The sequence below is a fragment of the Xenopus laevis genome, chromosome 7L (assembly GCF_017654675.1).
Source record: "Xenopus laevis strain J_2021 chromosome 7L, Xenopus_laevis_v10.1, whole genome shotgun sequence".
Classification (NCBI taxonomy): domain Eukaryota; kingdom Metazoa; phylum Chordata; class Amphibia; order Anura; family Pipidae; genus Xenopus; species Xenopus laevis.
The window spans coordinates 110,619,423-110,644,441 of NC_054383.1; the positions used below are offsets into that span (position 1 = coordinate 110,619,423).

The 25,019-nt window shown below is 42.7% G+C and overlaps 2 non-coding genes across 2 annotated transcripts; both read left to right on the plus strand.

Moving 5' to 3' along the window:
- The first annotated feature begins 550 nt into the window (after positions 1 to 550).
- On the plus strand, positions 551 to 632 carry trnas-gcu. Its single transcript has one exon. It is a non-coding gene; the product is annotated as a tRNA-Ser (tRNA).
- A 747-nt stretch (positions 633 to 1,379) lies between these two features.
- trnal-aag lies at positions 1,380 to 1,461 on the plus strand. The gene has a single exon. It is a non-coding gene; the product is annotated as a tRNA-Leu (tRNA).
- Positions 1,462 to 25,019: the final 23,558 nt, after the last annotated feature.

Below are 25,019 nucleotides of genomic sequence, written 5' to 3' on the forward strand. Positions count from 1 at the left end.
AGCGTGCCACACTGTTGGAGAAGTCGGAGCAGGCTTGTGACCTCTGCCAGCGGTTGAAAACGAGAGGCAAGGCGGCTACGGCTTCCGAGGCAGTAGAAGATTTTGGTGGCAAGTTTGGAGTTCAGTTTTTCAAAATACGCTCCACTGGGAGCATCGACTCTTGGTGGATCTCCAAAATCTCGAGCTGTTCATGTGGAAAAAGAATGCAAGTTGGTAAATTTTGCCTTTGCATCCGTTCCCCATCCTCTACTCCGTACCGGATCTTTATATCTATCTCTTCTCTGAATGGGTAGGAAAGCTGATTGCTTTTGTTGTAGAGGTGAGTTCAGGCAGATCCACTTAAGGTGCTGGACTAAGTGGCCGGTTTCTCTCTGAGGGGCGTTGGCGTTTCGCCCCAAAGCTTTAAACAAAAAAAGAAAAAGTCATTAAAAACAAACTTAAAAAGCAACCAAAACAATGTCCTCGACCTTTCTTCCTGACTGCCCTGAAAGAATGCTGCATGGTTGCGTTGGTCCGCTGCGTTTGAGACCGATATCCCAGCCCGACCAGAGACGAGGTGGCCGAGTTTTTAAGGCGATGGACTGCTAATCCATTGTGCTCTGCACGCGTGGGTTCGAATCCCATCCTCGTCGTGTGCTGCGTTTCATCCTCTTGCTGATTGAGTGCGTGATTTAGATGTTTCATCGACTCTTGTTGGCTTGTATAGCATGTAGAATAAAATTGCTGCGCTGCGCAGCGTGCCACACTATTGGAGAAGTCGGGGCAGGTTTGTGACCTCTGCCAGCGGTTGAAAACGAGAGGTAAGGCGGCTACGGCTTCCGAGGCAGGTAGAAGATGTTTGGTGGCAGTTTGGAGTTCAGTTTTTCAAAATACGCTCCACTGGAGCATCAACTCTTGGTGGATCCTCCAAAATCTCGAGCTGTTCATGTGGAAAAAGATGCAAGTTGGTAACATTTGCCTTTGCATCCGTTCCCCATCCTCTACCTCCGTACCGGATCCTTTATATCTATCGCTTCTCTGAATGGGTAGGAAAGCTGATTGCTTTTGGTTGTAGAGGTGAGTTCAGGCAGATCCACTTAAGGTGCTGGACTAAGTGGCCGGTTTCTCTGGGGGCGTTGGCTTGCGCCCCAACGCTTTAAAAAAAAGAAAAAGTCATTAAAACAAACTTAAAAGCAACCAAAACAATGTCCCTGATCCTGTTCTTCTGACTGCCCTGAAAATGCTCTGCCCCTTTTTCCATGCACTGCTGACACACAGCCCACGCACTTCTGACACACAGTCAACAAAGTTTCCCCCGAAATAAAAGGTCTAGAAATAAGAAACCTTGCCTGTTTCTTCCTAGCAGTGTGGAGAGGGGCAAGCTTGTGTCAAAAGTAGATGGTAGCGTGGCCGAGCGGTCTAAGGCACTGGATTAAGGCTCTAGTCTCTTCGGGGGCGTGGGTTTGAATCCCACCGCTGCCAAGCTTTTGTGCATAAAGGAACACTCCAAACGCCCTGTTACACAACTACAGTTCCACCTTTGTGTGAACAGCATAACTGGGGCAATGTGACTTGTCAAATTACCGGTCGGCGTGGTTTACAAGAGCTTGGTAACGCCATAAGGTAAGATGTGTGTTCCTTTGCATGTTCCACTGTCGGCTCAGAAGGCAGGAAGCCCTAATGCTAGAAGCAGCCATCTCCTAAGCCCCTGGAATTCAGACAGGTACTTTAACCCTTTAAGTGCCAAGAACGTAGCTCCTATGTTCTTTTAAAAAAGGCTTTAAGTGCCAAGAACGTAGGAGCTACGTTCTTTAGTAATTCAGCGCTCCCTCTGCACGCGCAGCAAAAACAGCGTGCAGAGAGGAGCGATCAGTGCGACAACCCCCTAGGCAACGAGCTTACCTGCAGCAGATCGCCGATCCTCGCCGACACCCTTCTCCAGGAGCGACACAGACGCAGCAACAGCTTCCTTGTCGCAGGACCCGGACCTCACGTGTTCCAGCGCCGCCCACGCATTTCCTGCTGCTCTGACTCATCGATCCTGGACCCTACAGCTCTGAAAAGGACCCCCTTCATCTAGATTCGGTAAGTGCCCTTTTTTTTTTTTACTTATTTAGTACATTTACAAGCATTTACATGTACACAATGCACATATTAGTAAAAGTATTTTTTTTTTTTTTGCTTTTCTGACTTTTCTGATTTTTTTTGATTTTTCACACTTTGGCACTTATTTACACACTCACATACACATATGCACAAATGTATACACTTTTTAGAGCTGTACATCCATGCATACACAAACACACACTTATATGGGTTTTTTGTACTTTTTTTTTTTTTAGCTCTTCATTTTCAAGTTTCCCTCTTGTTATTTCCCCAAAAAACGTTAGATTTTTTATGCAACTATTTTGTTATTTCGTTGATTTTCCTAATTGTATTTGATTTTTTTTGATTTTTATTGCAGTTTTATGCTTGCATTGTTTTTCCTCGTGTCATTTTTTAGCATCGTTTACACTTTGATCATTTGGGGTAGAAACACATTTTTAGCAATTCTGTGTTCGTCAGAATGTGTACTTTACAAAAATATATGGTTTTGGGGGGTCTTTGTACTGTTAGGGGGTTACGGCACATTATATGCAGTCAGGCGAATTGACAGCCGAGAAAATTCTTATGCACTGTTTTCATTTGGGGTCCGCACGTGCCCACCTGCTTTGGCATATCTATGCATATTGGGCATCATACTGTTCAGTAGACCCTTGGCGTCAATATTTATGGTGTTTTCTAATTGTATGTAAGAAATTGGGTGAGATAAATGCAACCAACTGCAATATTTTTAGGCGATTTTCAGAAATATCATAAAAACTGCTGCCTTTAGCGTTGCTTTGCAGTATGTACGTTTGGAGTAGAAACACAGTTTTAGCTAATTTTTATTCGGCAGAATGTGTACTTTCCAAAAATATATGGTTTTGGGGGGTCTTTGTACTGTTAGGGGGTCTTACGGCACATTATATGCAGTCAGTGTGCTATGTTCACAGAAGGCGAATTGACAGCCGAGAAAATTCTTATGCACTGTTTTCATTTGGGGTCCGCACATGCCCACCTGCTTTGGTATATCTATGCATATTGGGCATGCTACTGTTCAGTAGACCCTTGACGTCAATATTTAGGGTGTTTTCCATTTGTATGTAACAATTTGGGTGAGATAAGTGCGACCAACTGCAATATTTATAGGCGATTTTCAGAAATATCATAAAAACTGCTGCCTTTAGCGTTGCTTTGCAGTATGTATGTTTGGAGTAGAAAGACAGTTTTAGCAAACTTTTATCCGGCAGGATGTGTACTTTCCAAAAATATATTGTTTTGGGGGTCTTTGTACTGTAGGGGGGTCTTACAGCACATTATATGCAGTCAGGGATGCTATGTTCACAGAAGGCGAATTGACAGCCGAGAAAATTCTTATGCACTGTTTTCATTTGGGGTCTGCACGTGCCCACCTGCTTTGGTATATCTATGCATATTGGGCATCATACTGTTCAGTAGACCCTTGACGTCAATATTTGGGGTGTTTTCCATTTGTATGTAAGAAATTGGGTGAGATAAGTGCGACCAACTGCAATATTTATAGACGATTTTCAGAAATATCATAAAAACCGCTGCCTTTAGCGTTGCTTTGCAGTATGTACGTTTGGAGTAGAAAGACAGTTTTAGCAAATTTTTATCTGGCAGGATGTGTACTTTCCAAAAATATATTGTTTTGGGGGTCTTTGTACTGTATGGGGGTCTTACAGCACATTATATGCAGTCAGGGATGCTATGTTCACAGAAGGCGAATTGACAGCCGAGAAAATTCTTATGCAATGTTTTCATTTGGGGTTCGCACGTGCCCACCTGCTTTGGTATATCTATGCATATTGGGCATCATACTGTTCAGTAGACCCTTGGCGTCAATATTTATGGTGTTTTCTAATTGTATGTAAGAAATTGGGTGAGATAAATGCAACCAACTGCAATATTTTTAGGCAATTTTCAGAAATATCATAAAAACCGATGCCTTTAGCGTTGCTTTGCAGTATGTACATTTGGAGTAGAAAGACAGTTTTAGCAAATTTTTATTCGGCAGAATGTGTACTTTCCAAAAATATATGGTTTTGGGGGGTCTTTGTACTGTTAGGGGGTCTTACGGCACATTATATGCAGTCAGTGTGCTATGTTCACAGAAGGCGAATTGACAGCCGAGAAAATTCTTATGCACTTTTTTCATTCGGCGCCCGCACGTGCCCACCTGCTTTGGTATATCTATGCATATTGGGCATCATACTGTTCAGTAGACCCTTGACGTCAATATTTAGGGTGTTTTCCATTTGTATGTAAGAAATTGGGTGAGATAAGTGTGACCAACTGCAATATTTATAGGCGATTTTCAGAAATATCATAAAAACCGCTGCCTTTAGCGTTGCTTTGCAGTATGTACGTTTGGAGTAGAAAGACAGTTTTAGCAAATTTTTATTTGGCAGGATGTGTACTTTCCAAAAATATATTGTTTTGGGGGTCTTTGTACTGTATGGGGGTCTTACAGCACATTATATGCAGTCAGGGATGCTATGTTCACAGAAGGCAAATTGACAGCCGAGAAAATTCTTATGCAATGTTTTCATTTGGGGTTCACACGTGCCCACCTGCTTTGGTATATCTATGCATATTGGGCATCATACTGTTCAGTAGACCCTTGGCGTCAATATTTATGGTGTTTTCTAATTGTATGTAAGAAATTGGGTGAGATAAATGCAACCAACTGCAATATTTTTAGGCAATTTTCAGAAATATCATAAAAACCGCTGCCTTTAGCGTTGCTTTGCAGTATGTACGTTTGGAGTAGAAAGACAGTTTTAGCAAATTTTTATTTGGCAGAATGTCTACTTTCCAAAAATATATGGTTTTGGGGGGTCTTTGTACTGTTAGGGGGTCTTATGGCACATTATATGCAGTCAGTGTGCTATGTTCACAGAAGGCGAATTGACAGCCGAGAAAATTCTTATGCACTGTTTTCATTTGGGGTCCGCACGTGCCCCTCTGCTTTGGTATATCTATGCATATTGGGCATCAAACTGTTCAGTAGACTCTTGAAGTCAATATTTAGGGTGTTTTCCATTTGTATGTAAGAAATTGGGTTGGATAAGTGCGACCAACTGCAATATTTTTAGGCGATTTTCAGAAATATCATAAAAACCACTGCATTTAGCATTGCTTTGCAGTATGTACGTTTGGAGTAGAAAGACAGTTTTAGTAAATTTTTATTCGGTAGAATGTGTACTTTCCAAAAATATATGGTTTTCTGGGGTGAACGTAATTTTTTGTACCTTTGCCTGTCACAAAATGCTGTATATGTGCTGATTTTGCAGTATCTGGAATTACAGAACTCGTATGGGGTGTCTTCTTTCTGGGGCCCCTATACGCCACATACTTAGGTGTACCTATGCATATTGGGTATCATACTGTTCAGCGGACCCAGACTTTCAAGTTTACAGAGTTTTATCTTGGTATATAATAATATGTAGGAGATACAATGCTTTAGAGTTGGAGTATTGAGGAGATTTTTGTATATGTCATAAAAACTGCGAAATGTAGGAAAGCTTTGCTGCTTGGTAATTTGGAGTAGAAAGACATGCATACCCATTTTAGATTTGTCAGAATTTGTACTTTCCAAAAGTATATGGTTTGCTGGGGTGAACATGCATTTTTTGTACTTTTGCCCCTCATAAAATGCTGTAAATGTGCTGATTTTGCAGTATTTGGAATTACAGAACTGTCTTCGTTCTGGGACCCCTATACACTACATACTTAGGTGTACTTATGCATATTGGGCATCAAACTGTTCAGCGGACCCTGGGCTTTCATATTTAGTGTGTTTTATTTTGGTATATAATGATATGTGGGAGATACGATGCTTCAGAGTTGCAATATTGAGATGATTTTCGGTAATGTCATAAAAATTGCCAAATGTAGGAACGCTTTACGGCTTGGTACTTTGGAGTAGAAAGACATGCATACCCATATTAGATTCGTCAGAATGTGTACTTTCCAAAAATATATGGTTTTCTGGGGTGAACATGCATTTTTGTACTTTTGCCCCTTGAGAAATGCTGTAAATGTGCTGATTTTGCAGTATTTGGAATTCCAGAACTGATAACTCATATGGGGTGTCTTCGTTTTGGGGCCCCGATACGCCACATACTTAGGTGTACCTATGCATATTGGGCATCAAACTGTTCAGCGGACCCTGGGCTTTCATATTTAGTGTGTTTTTATTTTGTTATATAATGATATTTGGGAGATACAATGCTTCAGAGTTGCAATATTGAGATGATTTTCGGTAATGTCATAAAAATTGCCAAATGTAGGAACGCTTTACGGCTTGGTACTTTGGAGTAGAAAGACATGCATACCCATATTAGATTTGTCAGAATGTGTACTTTCCAAAAATATATGGTTTTCTGGGGTGAACATGCATTTTTGTATTTTTGCCCCTTGAGAAATGTTGTAAATGTGCTGATTTTGCAGTATTTGGAATATTATTCAAATTACAGGTGTAAGTGTTTGCTCACCAAAATGAATTACACCTCAAAGGAGATGTTAATGATGAATATAATAGATCTGTCACTTAAATTAAAGTGCACTTAAATATGAAGTGTGAGAGTTGTCTTAACAAAAACCAAATCTGGGGATACTGAGCAAAGCAACCCATCTATTGCCCACTGGTCAGCAAATTCACTCAACCGGCCAGTAAACACTGCCTGGATGTACTCTGCTCTGATGCGGGAACGCACCAGCACCCGGAACAAAGCCTCTACCGGTAGAGGATTCCCACCCTCCAAACATTGCATTCTAGACTTATGAATGGCTAGTTTGGCTAAAGCTAGGAGCAAGTTGAAGAGAAGGTCTTTCTCTCGATTGTCCCGGGATACTGGGCGTCCAAAAATAAAAACGTGAGGGGAAAAATGTAACCAGAACTGCAGGTGAAGTTTCCTCAAAAGAGCCAAAAGAGGTTGCAGTCTGGCACACGAAAAATAAGCATGAAACACAGACTCCCTTTTGCCACAGAATGGGCAAGCAGCTGTGGAGTCTGTAAAATGGACCAGGTACTCTCCTGTGCTCAAAGCACCATGGAGCACTCGCCAACTCAAGTCTCCAGTGGGTCTGGGCACCAGGCTGGAATAAAGGGCTCGCCACTGGGGTTTCTCACCCTCATTAAACACCCGCCTCCAGATGGTATCATAGCGGGAGACAAGAGCAAGAAAGTGTACAATGTGGAGCATGAGGGAGTACAATAGCTTTCTTGTCATGTCATAAAAGCACGTCGAGGTAAAATTCTCCAACTGGCTCAAGTTGGGAGAAGGAGGTGTGTCAGGGGATTGACGGGTCTTGGGTGCTATTTTTATGGCTGGAGGTGGAGAGTTCCAAGGTGGATGTGGTTCTCCACCACGTAAAACCCCATCAATAAATGTGTGAGATTCAGGAGAGAGGTTATTCTTGATCTCCTGGAGCAGACGATGTGGAACTCTAGTGGTAAGGTACCCCATGCGTGGCATAACTGCCCGAGCTTCCACCCAATCTGACCTCTCAAAATCCAGGAAATCCCCAACTCTGGTTAACTGAGCCCTGCAAAGGCGGTGGCGGATGCTGGTGGACTCCAACATTCTAGTCTTTAAAGATGGATTGTAAAGTAGGGGCTCAGTTAGAATGTCCTCCCTCTGAATGCCTCCTTGCCTTTGCACAGTTACCATGCTCCAGGTCTTTAGAGTCTCTTGGTAGTAAGCCGGCAATGGTGAGAGGCTTCTTAAGAATCCTTCAGGTTCGATGGCAAACAATTGCCGGTCATACCCCATGTTGCGTACCTGATGATAAAAGCTGGATGCTAGGGTACACCACTGTGGAGAAGGATCTGCATACAAGTATCTCTGTATCTGTTGGAGACGGAAAGTATGTACTTGAGAGCGTATGCATACAACTCCCTGACCTCCCTCTCTCAAGGGTAGGCTTGAAACACCTGCAGAGACCCAGTGCTTTCCCATCCAGAGAAAGTCCAGCAATCTTCTCTGGATTTTAGCAATGAATTCTTGGGTTGGGCTAAGACATGTCAGCCTATACCAGAGTTGAGAGGCCACCAGCTGGTTAATCACCAAAGCCCTCCCCCTCATAGAAAGCATTTTAGCAAGACCCTTCCACTTTCCCAGGCGGGTAAGAACATGCTTCTCAAGTTCAATGAAATTCTGTGGAACAGGACGCTCTTCAGCTGACAGATAGGCACCTAAATATTTGATGACTTTAGTCTCCCACGAGATGTCGCGAAAAGCAGAAGGCAAAGAATCTACATGTAAAGGACCTTCCAGAAGGCCTGAGCTCTTGGTCCAGTTGATCCGAGCTGATGAGGCAGCAGCGTAAACCTCTTGGCATTCTTGTGCTCGCTCAAGATCAACTAGGTCCTGGGCCACAAGGATGGCATCGTCAGCGTGCTGAAAGAACTACCCTCATGTCAGGTTCCCTGAGCACCAGTCCTGTAAGCCTCTTCCTTAGTAGACACAGGAAGGGCTCAATGGCCAGTGCATACAGCTGTCCCGACAAAGGACATCCTTGTCGAACTCCTTGTTTGAAGGCCAGAGGTGCAGTCAGAGACCAGTTGATTTTAACTAGACACTCTGCAGAGGTGTACAGTGTTTTCAGATAGCTCACAAACTGTGGGCCAAAGCTATAGGCTTGCAGAGTGCCTAAAAGATATTGTTGATCTACTCTGTCAAATGCCTTCTCTTGATCCAGGGAGAGAAAAGCGAGAGATAGACCAACCTTCCGGGCAAAATGTAGTAAATCCCGAACCAGAAAGACATTGTCAAAAATTGTCCGGCCGGGGACTGTATAGGACTGGTCAGGATGAACCACCTCTGCCAGCACAGACTTGAGCCTGAGTGATATAGCTTTGGCTACAATTTTATAGTCTGTGCTGAGCAATGAGACCGGTCGCCAATTCTTAATAAGGCGAAGATCCCCCTTCTTAGGTAGCAGTGATAACACTGCTCGACGACATGAAAGTGGCATCTCACCGGTCTTGAGGGCCTCATTTAGAACCCTATGGAAATCATGTCCCAGAGTATCCCAGAAGAACTGGAAGAACTCTACAGTCAATCCATCTAGCCCTGGAGATTTATTATGGGGCATTAAGTGGAGTGCTTGAGAGAGTTCATTCAGAGTGATTGGTTTTTCCAACCTCTCTCTTCTCCCCTCGCTGACCACTGGAAGCCCATTCCATAGCTCCCTGCAGGCATCTGGAGAGATGGGATCAGGAGAAAAAAGGTTCTGATAGAAGGACCGGGCTCTGTCACGGATAGCCTCCGGATCTTCAAGGGGGGTGCCATCCTCCGCAAGAAGGCATGTTATTTGTTTTTGATTCCCCTTCTTCTTCTCCAGAGCATAGAAGAATCGTGAGCCACGATCCATATCACAGAGTAACTGCATGCGGCTTCGCACATAAGCACCACGAGCCTGTCGCTGTTCCATGTTACGCAGAGTCTCTTTCTTTTCTACATATTCATACTGCATGGCTTGGTCTTCAGACCCTGACAGCCTTTGCTCAAGATCAACACCTCCCTATTCAGAGCCTCAATCTGCGTTTTTCTGTCTGCTCAAACATTTTGTATATTCTTGACACAAGAGCTTTAGGTGAACCTTGCCTACATCCCACCATTGACTCAGTGTGGCAAATTCACCCTGATAACCCTTCCAGTCTGTCCACATTTCCCGGACTGCCTTTGCAAACCCTTCATCCTTTAATAAGCTATTATTAAAGTGCCAATAGGCTGCTTTGGGCAGAGATGGTGCAACTGCCACTATCAAAGAAGCACAATTGTGGTCCGAGAAAGGTGCCAAGCTAATATTACTGGACCGAACTCGTGACATAATATGGCTTGATATATAAAGCCTATCAATCCGGGACTGAGACACACGGCCATCCCTCACCCTAACATAGGTGAAAGCATTGGTTTCTGGATGTTGTTCTCTCCAGATGTCTACCAAGGAGAAACGGGCAATGAGTTCCCGCAAAGCTGACTCAGATGAATCCCTTTTCTGGGGAACATTTCGGTCCCTAGCCTCAAGGGTGTAATTGAAATCACCCCCTATAGTCACGGCTTCATCTGAGTCAATTGTCTCCATATAGGCTGATAAACTTTCAAAAAAATTCTTTCTCTCTGGTCCAGTAGTTGGGGCATACAAGTTTATCAGATTGTATGTTCCACTAGACTCCCGGACCCGGAGATGTAACAAACGGCCTGGGATGACAGAATTAACACTCAGTACCTCTGGCTGGAAGGATTCTGAGAACAGGGTCACCACCCCACATGACTTCCATGTGAGGTGATTAAAAAAGACTCTGCCCTTCCATTCCAGATGCCAGGTCGCTTCAAGCTCCTGAGTGATATGGGTCTCTTGAAGGAAACTCACAGAGTACCCTCCTTGGCGTAGAAAGGAGAGTACCTGAAACATTCTAAAAGGCTCCCGACAGCCATTTGTATTAAGAGTGCTTATACTTAGAGCCATTATTGTGTGTTAGTAAATGCTTTAGCCCTCACAGAGGCCTGGTGAGACAAACACTTTTTGTGGAACTTAATACTACGGAGATATTCTGCCGTTCCATAGTTTTTGGCCTCTTTTATGACCTTGATGTATTGTCTCACAGAACTGATCACCAAAGTCAAATCATGCCACTTCTCTAGAGCCAAATGTAGCTTCTTCTCCAATTTAACACCAAGGGTGCTCTCAAGAAACATCTTGAGTTCCTCAGCTGGGATGATTGGGGTAGAAGGATTTGTCACAACTGTGTCAACCTCCTCTTCGATTTCTCCCTCATCCATGAACTCTTCTTGGCTAAGGGATTGATAATTCCCCCTCTCCACTGGAGCTTTGATAATATCTACACAAGAAGTTTCAGGAGAAGGATCAGAAGCACCTGCTATCTGGAGACCCTGCAACGGCTCAGATAATACTTGGATTTTGCTTGGAACACCACTGGAGGTGTTTGGCTCAGGGGTAGCAGATGGAATTGGCTCCTTAACAACAGGAGCTTTAGAGGCTCGATGGGCAACCTCTGCCCTTTCCACTGCCTCCTGTGCCTCCTGAATGGCATTAACATTGGGATCAGTGGAAGAGAATGGAGGAGAGATCTTAACATGCACAGTAGACCTTACAGAGTCTGTCTGGCTATCCTCCATATTTACAACTCTAGCCTCATTATCCTCCCTCGCAGCATTGTCTGCAGGATCCTGTATGGGGGTTGTCCCAATGTTCTCCATTTCTTGGAGTGAAATACCCTGAGGCACTAAACACTGAGGCTGGTTGTAGTTCCCAAAACTCAGCACCTCAGGAACACTTACGGCCCACTCTGCAGGGGTTTCATTAGCTGTCCCTTTATACTCCAGGGGAAGATCCCCTGTTGGAGACAGATGCAGCACCCCTGACTCTGTGGGGAGACCCATAATCCCCTGTTCAAATTTCTCCAGACCATTTATCTGCTCTTCCCCAACTGAGTCTATAGGTGCATGGTCTGGCACCAGTTGATTGCATCCAACAGTTGGACCAGACAATATCACCACATGAGGAGCAGATGTTTTGCTGCCCTTTTTGCCCTTGGATTGGGGTGCTCCATCATTGACCACTGAAACCCATTCCTCAGGTATCAGCCTGTTGGATTTAAATTTCCTCTTCTTTTTCTTATCATTTGAAGAGGAAATGCTACTCTCTGCTTCCACCATGACAGGTGTTACAACCACCGGCACCCCCACACCCTTAGGATTGCTCATAACAGGGTTAAGTTGGTTTTTGGCAAAAACAACTGCAGCACTGGGGGATTTGAAATGTAGGCTGCATCCTTAGATAACTTGAGTGAAGAAGGAGGAGGTTTGGAGGTTTCAGAGGTGGGTTGTGTAACAACCACCTTAAGGTTCTTTACTGAAGGGGATTTCTCCTTTGAGGAGCCTGCAGCAATAGCTGTAGCAGGGTATGATGTTGCATTAGAGGTACTGGGGGCAGGAACAGGGACTGTGGTCTTAATATGCCCTTTGGGGCAACTCTGGCGAGTGTGTCCCAGGTTCTTGCAAAGGAAGCACCTCACTTCTTCTGTGCAGTAAAAAATTTTATACAGCACCCCCTCAAATGGAACCCTCAATAGTATCTTGACCCCGAGGCAAAAGTAATTGCACCTGCCTTTTAAAAGAGAGGATATGTCTCAATCTGCTCTCCTTGCAACCCAAGGGAAGTTTAGAAATAGTTGACTTTATTTCACCGAGGGCTTGCAGGTGGGGTAGCAATAAATGGTCTTGCAGGAAGGGGGGCACATTAGATAGGACTATCTTTATGCCTAATCCTTCTAGGGGTTCTACAGGGATATAACTACCCCCTACTGTGATGCCTCTCTGCACTAGAGTATGCACTGCAGTTAGTGTACGGGCAAATATTATGGCTTTCCCATACATTTTACTTGCTGCCACTATTACAGAGGGGCCCACCACTTCAGCTGCAGCTTTTATGTAAGCCTGTATGCCATGAGCTCCTGTCATTAGACATCTAAGCCCATGCTTCCTTGTAAGCTGCTCTACCCCAGCAGTGACTTGGCTTGGGTTGTTGCCAGTAGCCACTGCCTGTGCAAAACTTTTAGCAGTGGTCACATTGGCTGCAGCAGCAGCAGAAACAGAAGCAGTGGAGCTTTTAGACAAAGGCTGTGACTGGTGTTTTTTAGCATAGCTACAACCAGGTTTTTCAGCTCCTTTTCCTTTAGGAGCCTGAGGTATTTTTTTGTAATTTTGTTTTTTATTCCCTCCCATTATTTTACAAAACAATCCACAAAAAAGTAAGCTTAATTCCATTAATCAACAAAAGTAAATGCAACAATGAGAAGCTTTAGCAGGGAGAGGGTTAATGAGAGCAGGTGCCTGGGAGTTGCACTGCTACTAGAAAATGTTTTATTTTCTTAAATCCTTCTCCCTTTAGCTTTCTCTCCTTACAAAACAAGGATAAAAATAAAAGCACACACACAATCTGTACAAATAGTGATAAATTTCAGCTGAAACTAAATACAAAAAAACAAGTGAAACTGACACCCAGGTGTGGGGGAGGGGGAGAGGATCTGTCAGTGAGTTTGTAGCCCACAGGAAGTGAAGGGAACTGGGCTAGCAATCACTCACCTTCTGGGTCAAAATAAAAATCGATTTTAAATAAAGTAAATCAACTCAAAACTTCCCAAAATTCACACACCAAGTAGCTAACACCTTCACACACCAAATGAGAACAAAAAATCCTGCCTTAGACAGGGATTTCTCTGCTTAATTTGAAATCAAACAGAGAGCTTTCTTTTTTGTGGCTTCTGCAGTATTTGGAATTCCAGAACTGATAACTCATATGGGGTGTCTTCGTTTTGGGGCCCCGATACGCCACATACTTAGGCATACCTATGCATATTGAGCATCAAACTGTTCAGCAGACCCTGGGCTTTCATATTTAGGGTGTTGTATCTTGGTATATAATGATATGTGGGAGATACGATGCTGTAGACTGGACACTTTGAGGTAATTTTTCAAAAATGTAACACATTTTTATAAAAACTGCTAACTTTAGGAAAGAATTGCAACTTGGTAGTTTGGAGTACAAATATATATTTACCCATTTTGAACTCGTTAGAATCTGTTCTTTCCAATAAGGTGTAGTTTTTTTAGGGTAAACCTACTGTTAGTGGAATGTTTGGTCTTGAAATCAGATGTATGCAGTTTTGTAGAGCGGTGCTTTGGAAAATTTGGTAGTTTACTGCTTCGAAGTTTTTGATCTATAGAAGTAAGAAATCTCCATAAAACTATATATATTTGGTATTGGCGCGTTCAGGAGACACAGAACTTTCCAAATCTGCCATGTTCTCATGCATAAAATAAATTATGCTTCTGATATATGTGTTTTTATCATGTGAAACTGTTTTTTTTTTTATTTTTTTTATACATTTAGAAGCCCATATCTTTTTACTGGAGTGGAATGACAACAAAATACTAGCATATTTTGAAAGCTTAGGTTGTCCTGAGAAAAACGATACCTTGTTTTCGTGGGTAAACTAAAAGACCCCCCCAGGCAAGTCCCCTACAGTGAAAGAGCAAAAAATGTTCAAAAACGGTCTGGCAATAGAAGTTTCAACTTGGCCAAATTGGCTGGCAGCGAAAGGATTAAACATAATACAGCTATTAACTGTTCGGGAATCACAACAACCACTGACGGCATTAACACTTTATTACTAACCTTTAACCCATTTTCATGGAATTTAACCAGAAAGATTTATCATATGAAAAGATAAATGTGCAGGGATTTAATTAAATGATAAGACAAAGTAATGCATTAACGGGGGCAACTGGTATTTCATTGCTATTTTATAGGTGCCTTCAAGTTTTATGGTTTCAGTGTTGAGTAGAGAAAGACCTTGGTACAGTTGCCTGGGAACCTTACGCTAAAATGGGATTAGCCAACAGGAGCACAATTTATCTAGAGAATGTCCAGGAACATGTAGGATGATGTCTGCATACCAATATGGCCTGTGGTATATTTGCTTTTTTCATCTCAGTAAATTACAAAACAAAAGCTTGTGTTTGGAGTCTGAATATTCCATATGCCCAATTTGTCCAGCTGGACTCTAGTATAAGTAAACTTTATACAAAGTGTGTGTATACAAACTCCAATGGGAAGCATAACAAATGATCATCTTAGGGATCTTGGCAAAAGATGGAAATAACAGAGATTTGAATGTAAATGCTTTTGGCATAAGCACAGGAAAATGCATCTCAATTTTTGAATTTGAAGTATCTAAAAGTATAATTTAAGTAGAGGTCCCCAACCTTTTTTTTTACCTGTGAGCCACATTAAAATGTAAAATAGTTGATAAGGAGAACAATACAAGCATGACAATAGTCCCTGGGCATGCCAAATAAGGGCTGTGATTGGCTATTTAGTAGTTCCTGATGGGGACTGGCAGTTTTTTATGCAACTAAAACTTGCCTCCAAGCCTGGAATGTAAAAAAGCACCTGTTTTGAGGACACTGGGAGCAACATCCAAGGGGTTGGGGAGCAACATGTTGCTCACAAGCCACTGGTTGGGAATCACTGATTTAGAGGGTCAGCCAAACACAAACCATTACACTGTACTTGATAATGGAGGAACAAGAAAATACAAAGAAAGCAGCAAATCAGCAAGAGATAGTGGGCAATTGGTCAGCAGCAATAAGGCAGAAGGAGGTGTAAATGACATCCAAACCAATACCTTGTAGGGAAGCAGTTGGCATGATACAATAGGAGGAGAACCTGCTTCACATACACTGTAGTATGTGGACATCTGGCAGTCCAACATCTCATGAAGTGGCTTTTCTTTGCCACTTCTTTGCATTTACCCCATTGATCTTCTGGGAAGTCTTTCCACTAGATGTTAGAACATTGTTGATGGCATTTGCTTCTATTCATATGTAAGTTCTGCACTTTTGGGGTTCAGGCTTGGATTACATTTAGTGTTAGAATTCATCCCATAGGTGTTCAGATGGGTGAGGGGTTTGTGCAGATCAATCAAGGTCTTCCATTTCCATCTCTGCAAACTGTATGGACCTGGCTTTGTGCATGAGGGCTTTATTGTAATGCGTCATAGTGATACCCTTAATTATTGAATGAGATGTTGGACAGACAGGTGCTCCTATATGTTTGACAATCAGTGGAGATGATGCTTAGAAAATATCAATTCTGTGTGTTGTAGTTACAGTAACTGATTTATATAGAGGGAAGATTTTCTGCATATTCTCTGGTCTTAATTGTCCATCTGTGACGACACACAAAATAAAAGTTTGTATGCAGAAGCCGAAGTAAGGACGAACGCAAAGGGAAATGCTTATTAGCTGAAGAACAGAACTCCAACACAGGCAGGTGGCTGATAATACCAGGCTCGGCTGCAGCTTTCTAAATATTCCAATACGTTAAACTCTTTCGGGTGCCTCTGTAAACACCGGCCATATTTGTTGCTCGGCAACAGCAAATATTTTAGCTGAGAAGATGAAACATTTAAAGAACGGAGAGTTTAATTTTTTATATTGTTATTTTAATAAAAGCTGTGCTGTAATCTCCAGTTAGTGTTTTTTCCCCCCTTTGGTGCATTCCATAGATATCGTGTTCTACCTGAAGTCTGAATTTGCAAAAAACAAATTAGAATTCCAAGCAGGATTTGCATTGGTACCCGTTGTTGAACTGTAATTAAATTGATGTGTGCTACATCCAGTTCTCAATCAGTCCCTCGGAGAGATGCAGTAAATATCAACAGTAACTTTTAAAGAATACACGTTAAATTAAATTGTCATTCAGCCGTGTAATATGTTTTCTACAATGCAGAATGTGCTGGAAACCTGGAAATTCGGCTCTTCTAGTGTAGAGAGTGCAATTGCGCTCTCTGCAGTAGCAATGTGGACCGCCTCCGACCCCTCCAGTGCGACGTGGACTGCCCCCGACTCCCTCCGGTGCTGAAGAGGTGAGTGACGTGGGGGGCGTCAAAAGGAATGTCGTCTCAGGCGGCAAAATTACAAGGATCGCCCCTGCTTCTAGGGTTTCTAACTTTCGTTCTCTGTTGACAACTATAATTTCCCTGGGGTGGCACAAGAGCTTGTACAGGTATAGGATTCAAATTACAGGAAGACCATCTCCCAAAGAGCCCATTATAAGCCAACAATTGTAATTTTAAAAAATGATTTCCTTTTCTCTGTAGTAATAAAACAGTATCTTATTTTAAGTGGCTGCTAAGTTGCATGAATCCATATTGGTAGCAAAACAGTCCTTTATTTATGTATTATTTAAATTATTTTTAGCAGACTTTAGGTACAGAGATATTATGGAAAGTCCTCTTAGCTGGAAAACCCCAGGTCCTGAACATTTTGATAATAGCTATATATCTGTACTGCACACTGACAGGAGGTCACAAATAACCCCTATAGCATCAACAGCAATTATTTGCCATTGCATTATACCTGTCTGAACAGTAGAGATGTGCCTTTAAAAAATGATACTTTATACTGCATTATTAATGGTACCAAAAACCTCTCTAATACCTTAATCATTTCACTCTCAAGAGGCTGCATAACCAGGCTGTGCAGTAGAGCCATTTCAGAACTTTTGCAATGTAGGCCAATGCCAATCTGGACTTGACAGGGAACTTCAGTATCTTTCCATATGTGAAAGCAGAGCCAGGGGTGCAACTACCATTAGGCAAGGTGAGAATCTTTCTGCAGGCATCAGTGCCCTGCACGTTACCAGGGTGGCAAAAATTGGCTTCTATTAACTTTAAAGGTGAATTTCCTGTTGTTAACCCGGGTTATTTGACTATTCTAGTGCAGAGAACTAGTTTTGCAACACCCCAAGCCACTCCAGTGCTCAGTGTTCCATTTGTGGGTAGTAAGGGGGGCAGCATTGGGTATGGCCATGGGCAAAACTGAATCTTTTTGGAAATTCACTCGTGGGTACCTATATATAGAAATCGATTTAAAAAAAATAAGAAATAAGAGCTGATTTGTGCAGACAAGCAGCCACGCAATACAAGGGAGGAAGGGAGGATCCATCCATTCACACAAGCAACCGTTATGCACACTTCATTGCCCTATATAAATAATGTATGGATCTTGCCAGTCAGCTTGGCATGTAATATATTCAGTCCAGATAGATATATATCACTTATTCTGGTTTTAAATCCCTTAATGTGGCCATTGGCACTTATTCCAAGAAGCACAAGCTCTGTTTAACATGGACAAGGGGTAGCAATTATTAGGGTCATAGTTGGCACAGCTAACATTGTGATATATTGTGCCGCTGGTGACTCTCAGTTCATGCTTTTGCCCACCCCATTCGAGTGGCATCACTAAGTCGTGGGAATTCACCAGAAACAGGAGACCACTTGAGGTAAAGAGTGAAGTTTATTGACACGAGCTACGTGGACAGGATTTACATTGTTGGCTCCCCTAGGCCCAATGCTGTTTGTCTCCCATATCTCCTCCCCTTTGTTCGTGCAAATTTTCATCATCAGGACTGGAGCGATGGTGATTGGCGCAGAGGAAATTAAAAAAAAGATTGTATCTCCTGCGCATCCCCAGACTTTTTGAACCAATATGGGTTCGGTTGGGCAGTTTGCCGCCCCTAAAATCCTGCTCCCTAGGCCTGGGCCTTGGTGGCCTTTTCACAAATCTGTGCGTGGATTCTGTACTCGCAAGAGGTGAGGGTTGTATACCGCTTCACACAATACACTGTTACAAGATAGAAAAACAGTGATCATGAAACAATGGTGTGGGAGTGTACTTAGGAACCTTGAAGGGAGTTGTACCTCCCAATCGGGCCCCACAACCATTAAACAATTAAACCATACTTTGTACTGATAAGACTAGTGAAGGGGCGAATTTGCGCCGCTTCGATTCGCCGGAAAATTCGCGCGAAATTTGCGAAACTGTGCCGGAGTCTAGTTTTTGACGCCGGCACCCGTTTTTGACGCCGGCGCCCATTTTTGACGCCGGCGCCCGTTTTTGAATCGCAAATTGAATCTCGTCCATGACTTTTCACTTTATAAACCTTTTTCTCACTGAATTGATTCTGGCCCTATGGTTGTTACAAAATGCTCTGTAAGTAAGTGGGCACAGCAGCCCATTTTAGCTTATTTGAATGGTGATATTGAGTTACAAACTGAAACAGTTAAAATCCTTAGCTTTCAAGATCACATTTGTGCATGATAATGTGCTGTCCCTTTAAAAAATATAAAAAAAATCATCTCGTGTAATTACACTTACATTTAGACGTCCCATAATGCCACAGATTATGGTAAAAAAAGAATCCCTCAAGGGCCACGTGTTTTGTAGTATGAAACTCCCAGGAATACTTCGTTTGATTCATTATTATCTTGATTAGACTCCAGAAGCTGAACTGACATTTAATTTATTGTTGCAGTTCATTAAGATCATCATTGCAAAGAAAAACTTATTACTACAAATGTTAATAGCAGCAAAAGCTCAAATACCCATGTTATGGAGGCAAAAAATAACCCCGACGATAGAGAAATGGTTCGATATAATCAATGAGATTTGCTTAATGGAAGAATTTACAGCTTCCATAAACAATAAGTATCTAGATTATGCAGCAACCTGGTTACCTTGGAGAGAATACATATCCATCCATTCTCCTCCTTAAGTATTTATTATGCTGAGACTCACTAAAGGTGGCCATACACGGGCCGATAAAAGCTGCCGACAGACCAAGTCGGCAGCTTATTGGCCCGTGTATGGGGGCCCCCGACGGGCTTCCCCGATCGAGATCTGGCCGAAAGTCGGCCAGATCTCGATCGGATGGGGTTAAAAATCCCGTCGGATCGCGGCCGCATCTGTTCGTTGATGCGGTCCCGCGATCCGACCGCCCGTTTGGCGAACGCTAGGATCCGATCGTTGGGCCCTAGGGCCCACGATCGGATCAGCCCGATATTGCCCACCTCAAGGTGGGCATATCGGAGGGAGATCCGCTCGTTTGGCGACATCGCCAAACGAGCGGATCTATCCGTGTATGGCCACCTTAAGACATTATGCTACAAACGAAACCTACCTGATTGTAAGCAATCTCCCCCACTCTCCACGATACACCTGAAAGAAAGCAAAGAAAAGACAGATAATTACAAAAAAAAGGGAAAAAAAAAAAAAAAAAAAATTGCTTATCCATATTGATTTTGTATGTTTAGTACATGAATAAGATTTCACGTTTTGGAATATTTGGTTTAACTTTCTGTTAAAAATGTTAAAGGTTTATTTTAATTGTCATAATGTTTAAATGTTCAATCAATACCTAACACCAAGAAGCTTTCTTATGCTAGCTTTGATATGAATACCAATGAACAATACTTGCAAGAATTATGTTTATTGTACATGTTTTTTCTCTTTTTTCCTTTTACTTGCATTTATTATACGGATGTAAATGGTCATTGATTTTATTTCTGAATAATACAATAAAATGAATACAAAAAAAAAAAAAAAAAAAAAAAAAAAGATCATCTTTGCAATTAATAACGTTTACAGGCTTTATTTTTTTAAGCTCAAGTAATTAAGGAGGAGAATAGTAAGTAAGCAAAGTCAGTAACAGAATGTGGCATTCTGCATAGCCCGGTCCCAATTACAAATGTGCAGAAGTGTTGCCTGCCAAGGTTGCCCTCGGGGAGTAAGGGAGAGGTTTCAGGGCAGACAGTGGCAGCTTCAGGGTAAATTGGAGATGTGCTGTTCTTGCAAAGGCTGTCGCTGTAGGAAAAGAAAATGTCTCTGAGTTATAATGTAAATAGAGGTATGGGATCTGTTATTCGGAAACCCATTATCTAGAAAGCTCAGATTATGAAAAGGCCATCTCCCATAGACTCCATTTTAATCAAATAATTCCCATTTTTTTAAAAAAAATTCTTTTTCTCTATAATAATAAAACAGTACCTTGTACATAATGTTAACTAAGAAATAATTATTCCTTACTGGAGGCAAAACCATCCTATTGAGCTTAAATAATATTTAAATATTTTTTTCTAAATGACCCCTTATCCAGAAAACCCCAGGTCCCGAGTATTCTGGATAACAGGTCCTGAGAATTCTGGATTAACAGGTCCCATACTTGTATAGCAAATTGCTCCTTATAGAAAAGAACAGAAAAACTGGTATGGGCGTCCGCAGAAAATTTTCCGGGGGGGGGCAAGGAAGAAAACATACTACACGCTGTAGCCTATGAAGAAGTAGGAAATCCGACAAAACGCAGTGACACAGTGACGTAATTCCCAAGCACCCCCCGGAGCCAACATGTGGTGAAGCAGGACAACTCTGGTCGTCGTCAGCTGTGTAGTCCCAGAACTCCAGCAAACTTTGGGCGGACTTTTCAAAGGGAGACTTGATTTGCATTTGAAACCTTCACACTTGTGTAATTTTAATTTTTTTTTATAAGTAATAAAACTGTATTACACTATTCCGTGCTCCAGCAGGGTTCAGGCCTGGACTGGTAGTCAAAATAGGCCCTGCCATTCCAAGTACACAGAGGCCCAAACAACCCATTTACCCCCTACCAGCCCACTCTATGGTAACTTTCTATGGAACCATACAGCAGCCCCTCTGGCATTTGCCAGAACCCACAGATTGCCAGTCCGGGCCTGGCAGGGATCTCTATCTGGTAAATCAACTGGGATTTATTCGATATGCGCAGAATATGAATAAACGTTTGTAAGTACCCACCTGAGAATTAATAAACGTGGTGTTTCAGGATGATGGAAATATGAACTTCACAGAGTAATTTAATGAAACAACAATAATTGGTGATTGGAAATAGTGGGTCATTGTGGGCAATTGAAAAATAGAACATAATAGATTATATGATTATTTCCTGGCCATCCCCTTCGTAGCATCTAAATAATTGGGTTATCTCACCTTCGGAGCCAGCGCGCCAACTGAAGGAAAAGCTCCACCGTATAAAGCCCACTCCTTCCTCCTACTCTATGTCTTTTTTTCCTTCTGCCAGCTGCAGATCGTGACCGAATGGGGAGTTGTCTCTGCCTCTCTCTTTCTCCCCATCTGATGCCGCGACGTTCAGCCTCCAGAGGAGTGTCCCTGCGCTGGGTCCTAGGTGGCAGGCAATATTGCATGATTTACCGCCAGCTCTCTGGTGGATTTTCCGCTCCCTTTCATAGCCGGTATTTGGTGCTCCGGAAGCGGCGCTTACGTCATCTGTGCGCCGCAATTTAAAATTTTCAGACGTCTCGGCCGACGGAGGAGTTATTGTGGGTTTCTGCCTGTGCAGGTGTGCATGTTAGCGGTAAGGAGTTTGGTTCTGATTAATGTTCCTTTTCTTGCAGTATGTCACTATCTCCAGAGCCTTTACCTCCACCTGATGCAAGAGCATGCCTTACTTGCTATGAGCCACCTCTTAAAGATAAGAAATTTTGCATGGACTGTATTCTGCAATTCCTTGCTCCCAGCCCTACTGAAGTCTCAGTGCCTAAAAGGAGTATGTGTGCAGACGCTCCTGATCCTGATGATTCTCCTAAAGAGGAATCCTCCTCTAAGCATGTGTTAGGATAAAAGAAGCAGTAGCAGAAGGGGTTAAACAGGCTACATCTAAGAAAAGACCTAGAACTTCTACTAGTAAGGATCTGGATGGCTGTCGTTCATCTTCATCTATTAAGGATGATGGAGAAATGAGGAGGAATCCTATGGTTTTGATTTCAAACTGATTTCTCCACTCATTAAGTCAATCAGACATACTCTGTCCATTGAGGATGCAGTCACTACATATTCCTCGCCAGTTCTCATTGGAAGAAGAAAGAAAACTTGTTTTCCTCTACATGATGAAATTAAAGCATTGATAGAATCTGAATGGCAGAAGGCTGCTAAGAAGGTCCCTCTTGAGTCAAAAGTTATATCCGTTCTCTGAGGATGTCCCAGAAAGATGGGATAAGCTTCCTGTGGTCGATGCCCCTGTAGCCAGGCTTTCTAAGAAAACAGCTTTACCCATTGACGATGTTTCCTCACTCAAACATCCCATGGACCGTCGGATGGAGACAGATTTGTGGAGTCTCTTTTTAGCTACAGGTGTCCTGTATAGGTTTAACGTTGCTCAAATTTCAGTGGCTAAGGCTATGACTGTTTGCGTAGACAGTCTGGAAGAAGCTATAGAGTCTAAAGCCTCTCGTGATTCTCCAAGAGAGATTTTGGCTGACCTCAAGGTTGCTGCTAGTTTTCCGTTAGAAGCTGCCATTGATTCTACAAAGTTGGTTGCTAGATCAACTGCCTCATCCATTTCTACTAGAAGAGCTTTGTGGCTAAAGAATTGGTATGCCGATACAGCTTCTAAGAACACCCTATGTAAACTTCCTAATGAAGGGGAGAGACTTATCCATAACACATGATTCTTGGGTGTTAGACATCATCCAAAGAGGTTACAGGATAAAGTTTATTTCAAAACCTTTTCAAAATGTCTTTTGTCGCACCAGAGTTCCAGACTCAAGTCAAGGTCTGCAAATCATGGAAGAATATGTTCAACAACTTATTACCAAGGAAGCTGTTACCCCGGTTCCTCAGCATGCAAGGGGGAAAGGATTTTATTCTCCTCTCTTTCTGTTGCAAAAAGCTCAGTGGAGCTTTGTCCAATCCTAGCTCTCAGAAAACTGAACAAGTTTGTGAAGGTCCAGTCATTCAAAATAGTGGCGAATGGCTACTAACAATAGACCTAAAGGACCCCTACCTGCACATCCCTGTGGCATTGGAACATCAGGCCTTTCTAAGATTTGCCTGGAGAAACTTGCATCTTCAATTAACCTGCCTGCCTTTCGGCCTCTCTTCGTCTCCCAGAACTTTCTCAAAAATTCTGGTAGTAGTTGTGGCTTGGCTCAGGCAAGCTGACCTAGAGATCTACCATTATCTGGACGACCAACTTCTAATTTCCAGGTCCAAGGACCAGGCCCTCAAAATTACCCTCAGTCCAGCGCTGACAAAAGGAATCCAGAGTCACTGCTGTATTGATTTGACGGCTTTTATTAACCAACACTTTGTGACATTAACAATGGGTGAGATTAATAGAAACAAGCATTTCGTGCCTTCCAAACTGGCACTTCTTCAGAGGACCAGGCCCTACGGAATCAGGTGTTTGCCCTATCCAAGCTCAGGGAAGTAGGTTAGATTATCAACACCTCCAAGAGTCAACTACAGCCAACCCAAGCTCTCATCTTTCTGGGAGCATTCATAAACACAAGGGACAATATTGTCAGGCTGTCTCAGGAACTGATTTCAAAAATACAAGCAGAGGTTGCCAAGATATGTCAGTTATCACAGGTTTCAACGAGACAAATGATGAGACTGTTGGGTCTTATGGCCTCTTGCACGTCCTGGTGAAGTGTGCCAGGTGAAGGATGAGACTTATTTAAAACTCTTTTCCTAGATTTATGGGACAGACATCTAAGGAACTGGGCTCAGCTTCTTCCTCTGTCTTACACAATCAATACCAGCCTCCGATGGTGCCAGAAGAATGAAATTTGTCAAACGGATTTCCTCTTCAAGATCCTTCCTGGATAGAAATCTATACAGACGCTTCAGCGGAAGGCTGAGGAGCTCACTGCCTTGGGCTTTCGGCCCAGGGGTGTTGGGAGTCAAATTTAGAAGGCATGTCTTCAAACGTCTTAGAAATCAGAGCAGTCTTCAAAGCTTTAGAAGCCTTTTCAGATATTATAGAGGCATCTTCTATAAAAATAAGATCAGACAATATCTCTGCTGTCACTTATTTAAGGAAGCAAGGGGGCACTTTTGCGAGAGTTGGAGCCCATTATGGTCTGGGTAGAAGATCATTTTCAGGATATTACAGCAGTTTACATACCAGGGAAAGAAAATCAAATACCAGATATACTTTCTCGGAGACCCTTGGATTATACAGAATGGGAACTAAACCTGGAGGTGTTCAACCTAATTACTCGGAACTGGGGTCTTCCAATCATAGACCTAATGGCCACTCCTCAGAATGTCAAAGTACCCAGATTTTATTTGAGATACCCATTTCCACAGGCCGAAGCATTGGATGCCTTCGCCCAAGTATGGGAGGGCAGTCCAATGTACTGTACATCTTTCCACCCCTTCCCATGATTTTCTTGGTGCTTCGGAAGATTCTAATTTCACAAGTGGAAGTGATAGCCATTCTTCCAGATTGGCCTAGATGACCATGGTATCCTCTTCTAAAGAGATTGGCGAAAGGGGAACCCCTTCATTTCATGTACAGGCAGAATGTTCTGATCCAGGGCCCGGTAATCCATCCTTTTCCGCAACACCTTAACCTCAAGGGGAAGGCTAGTGAATTTGGACTGTTCGACTGAAGTAATTTCAACTCTCCTTAAGGCCAGGGAGGCCTCCACTGGTTCTCAGTATTATAAAATTTGGGATCGTTTTCAAGCCTGGGTTTAAGAGAATAATCAAGATCAT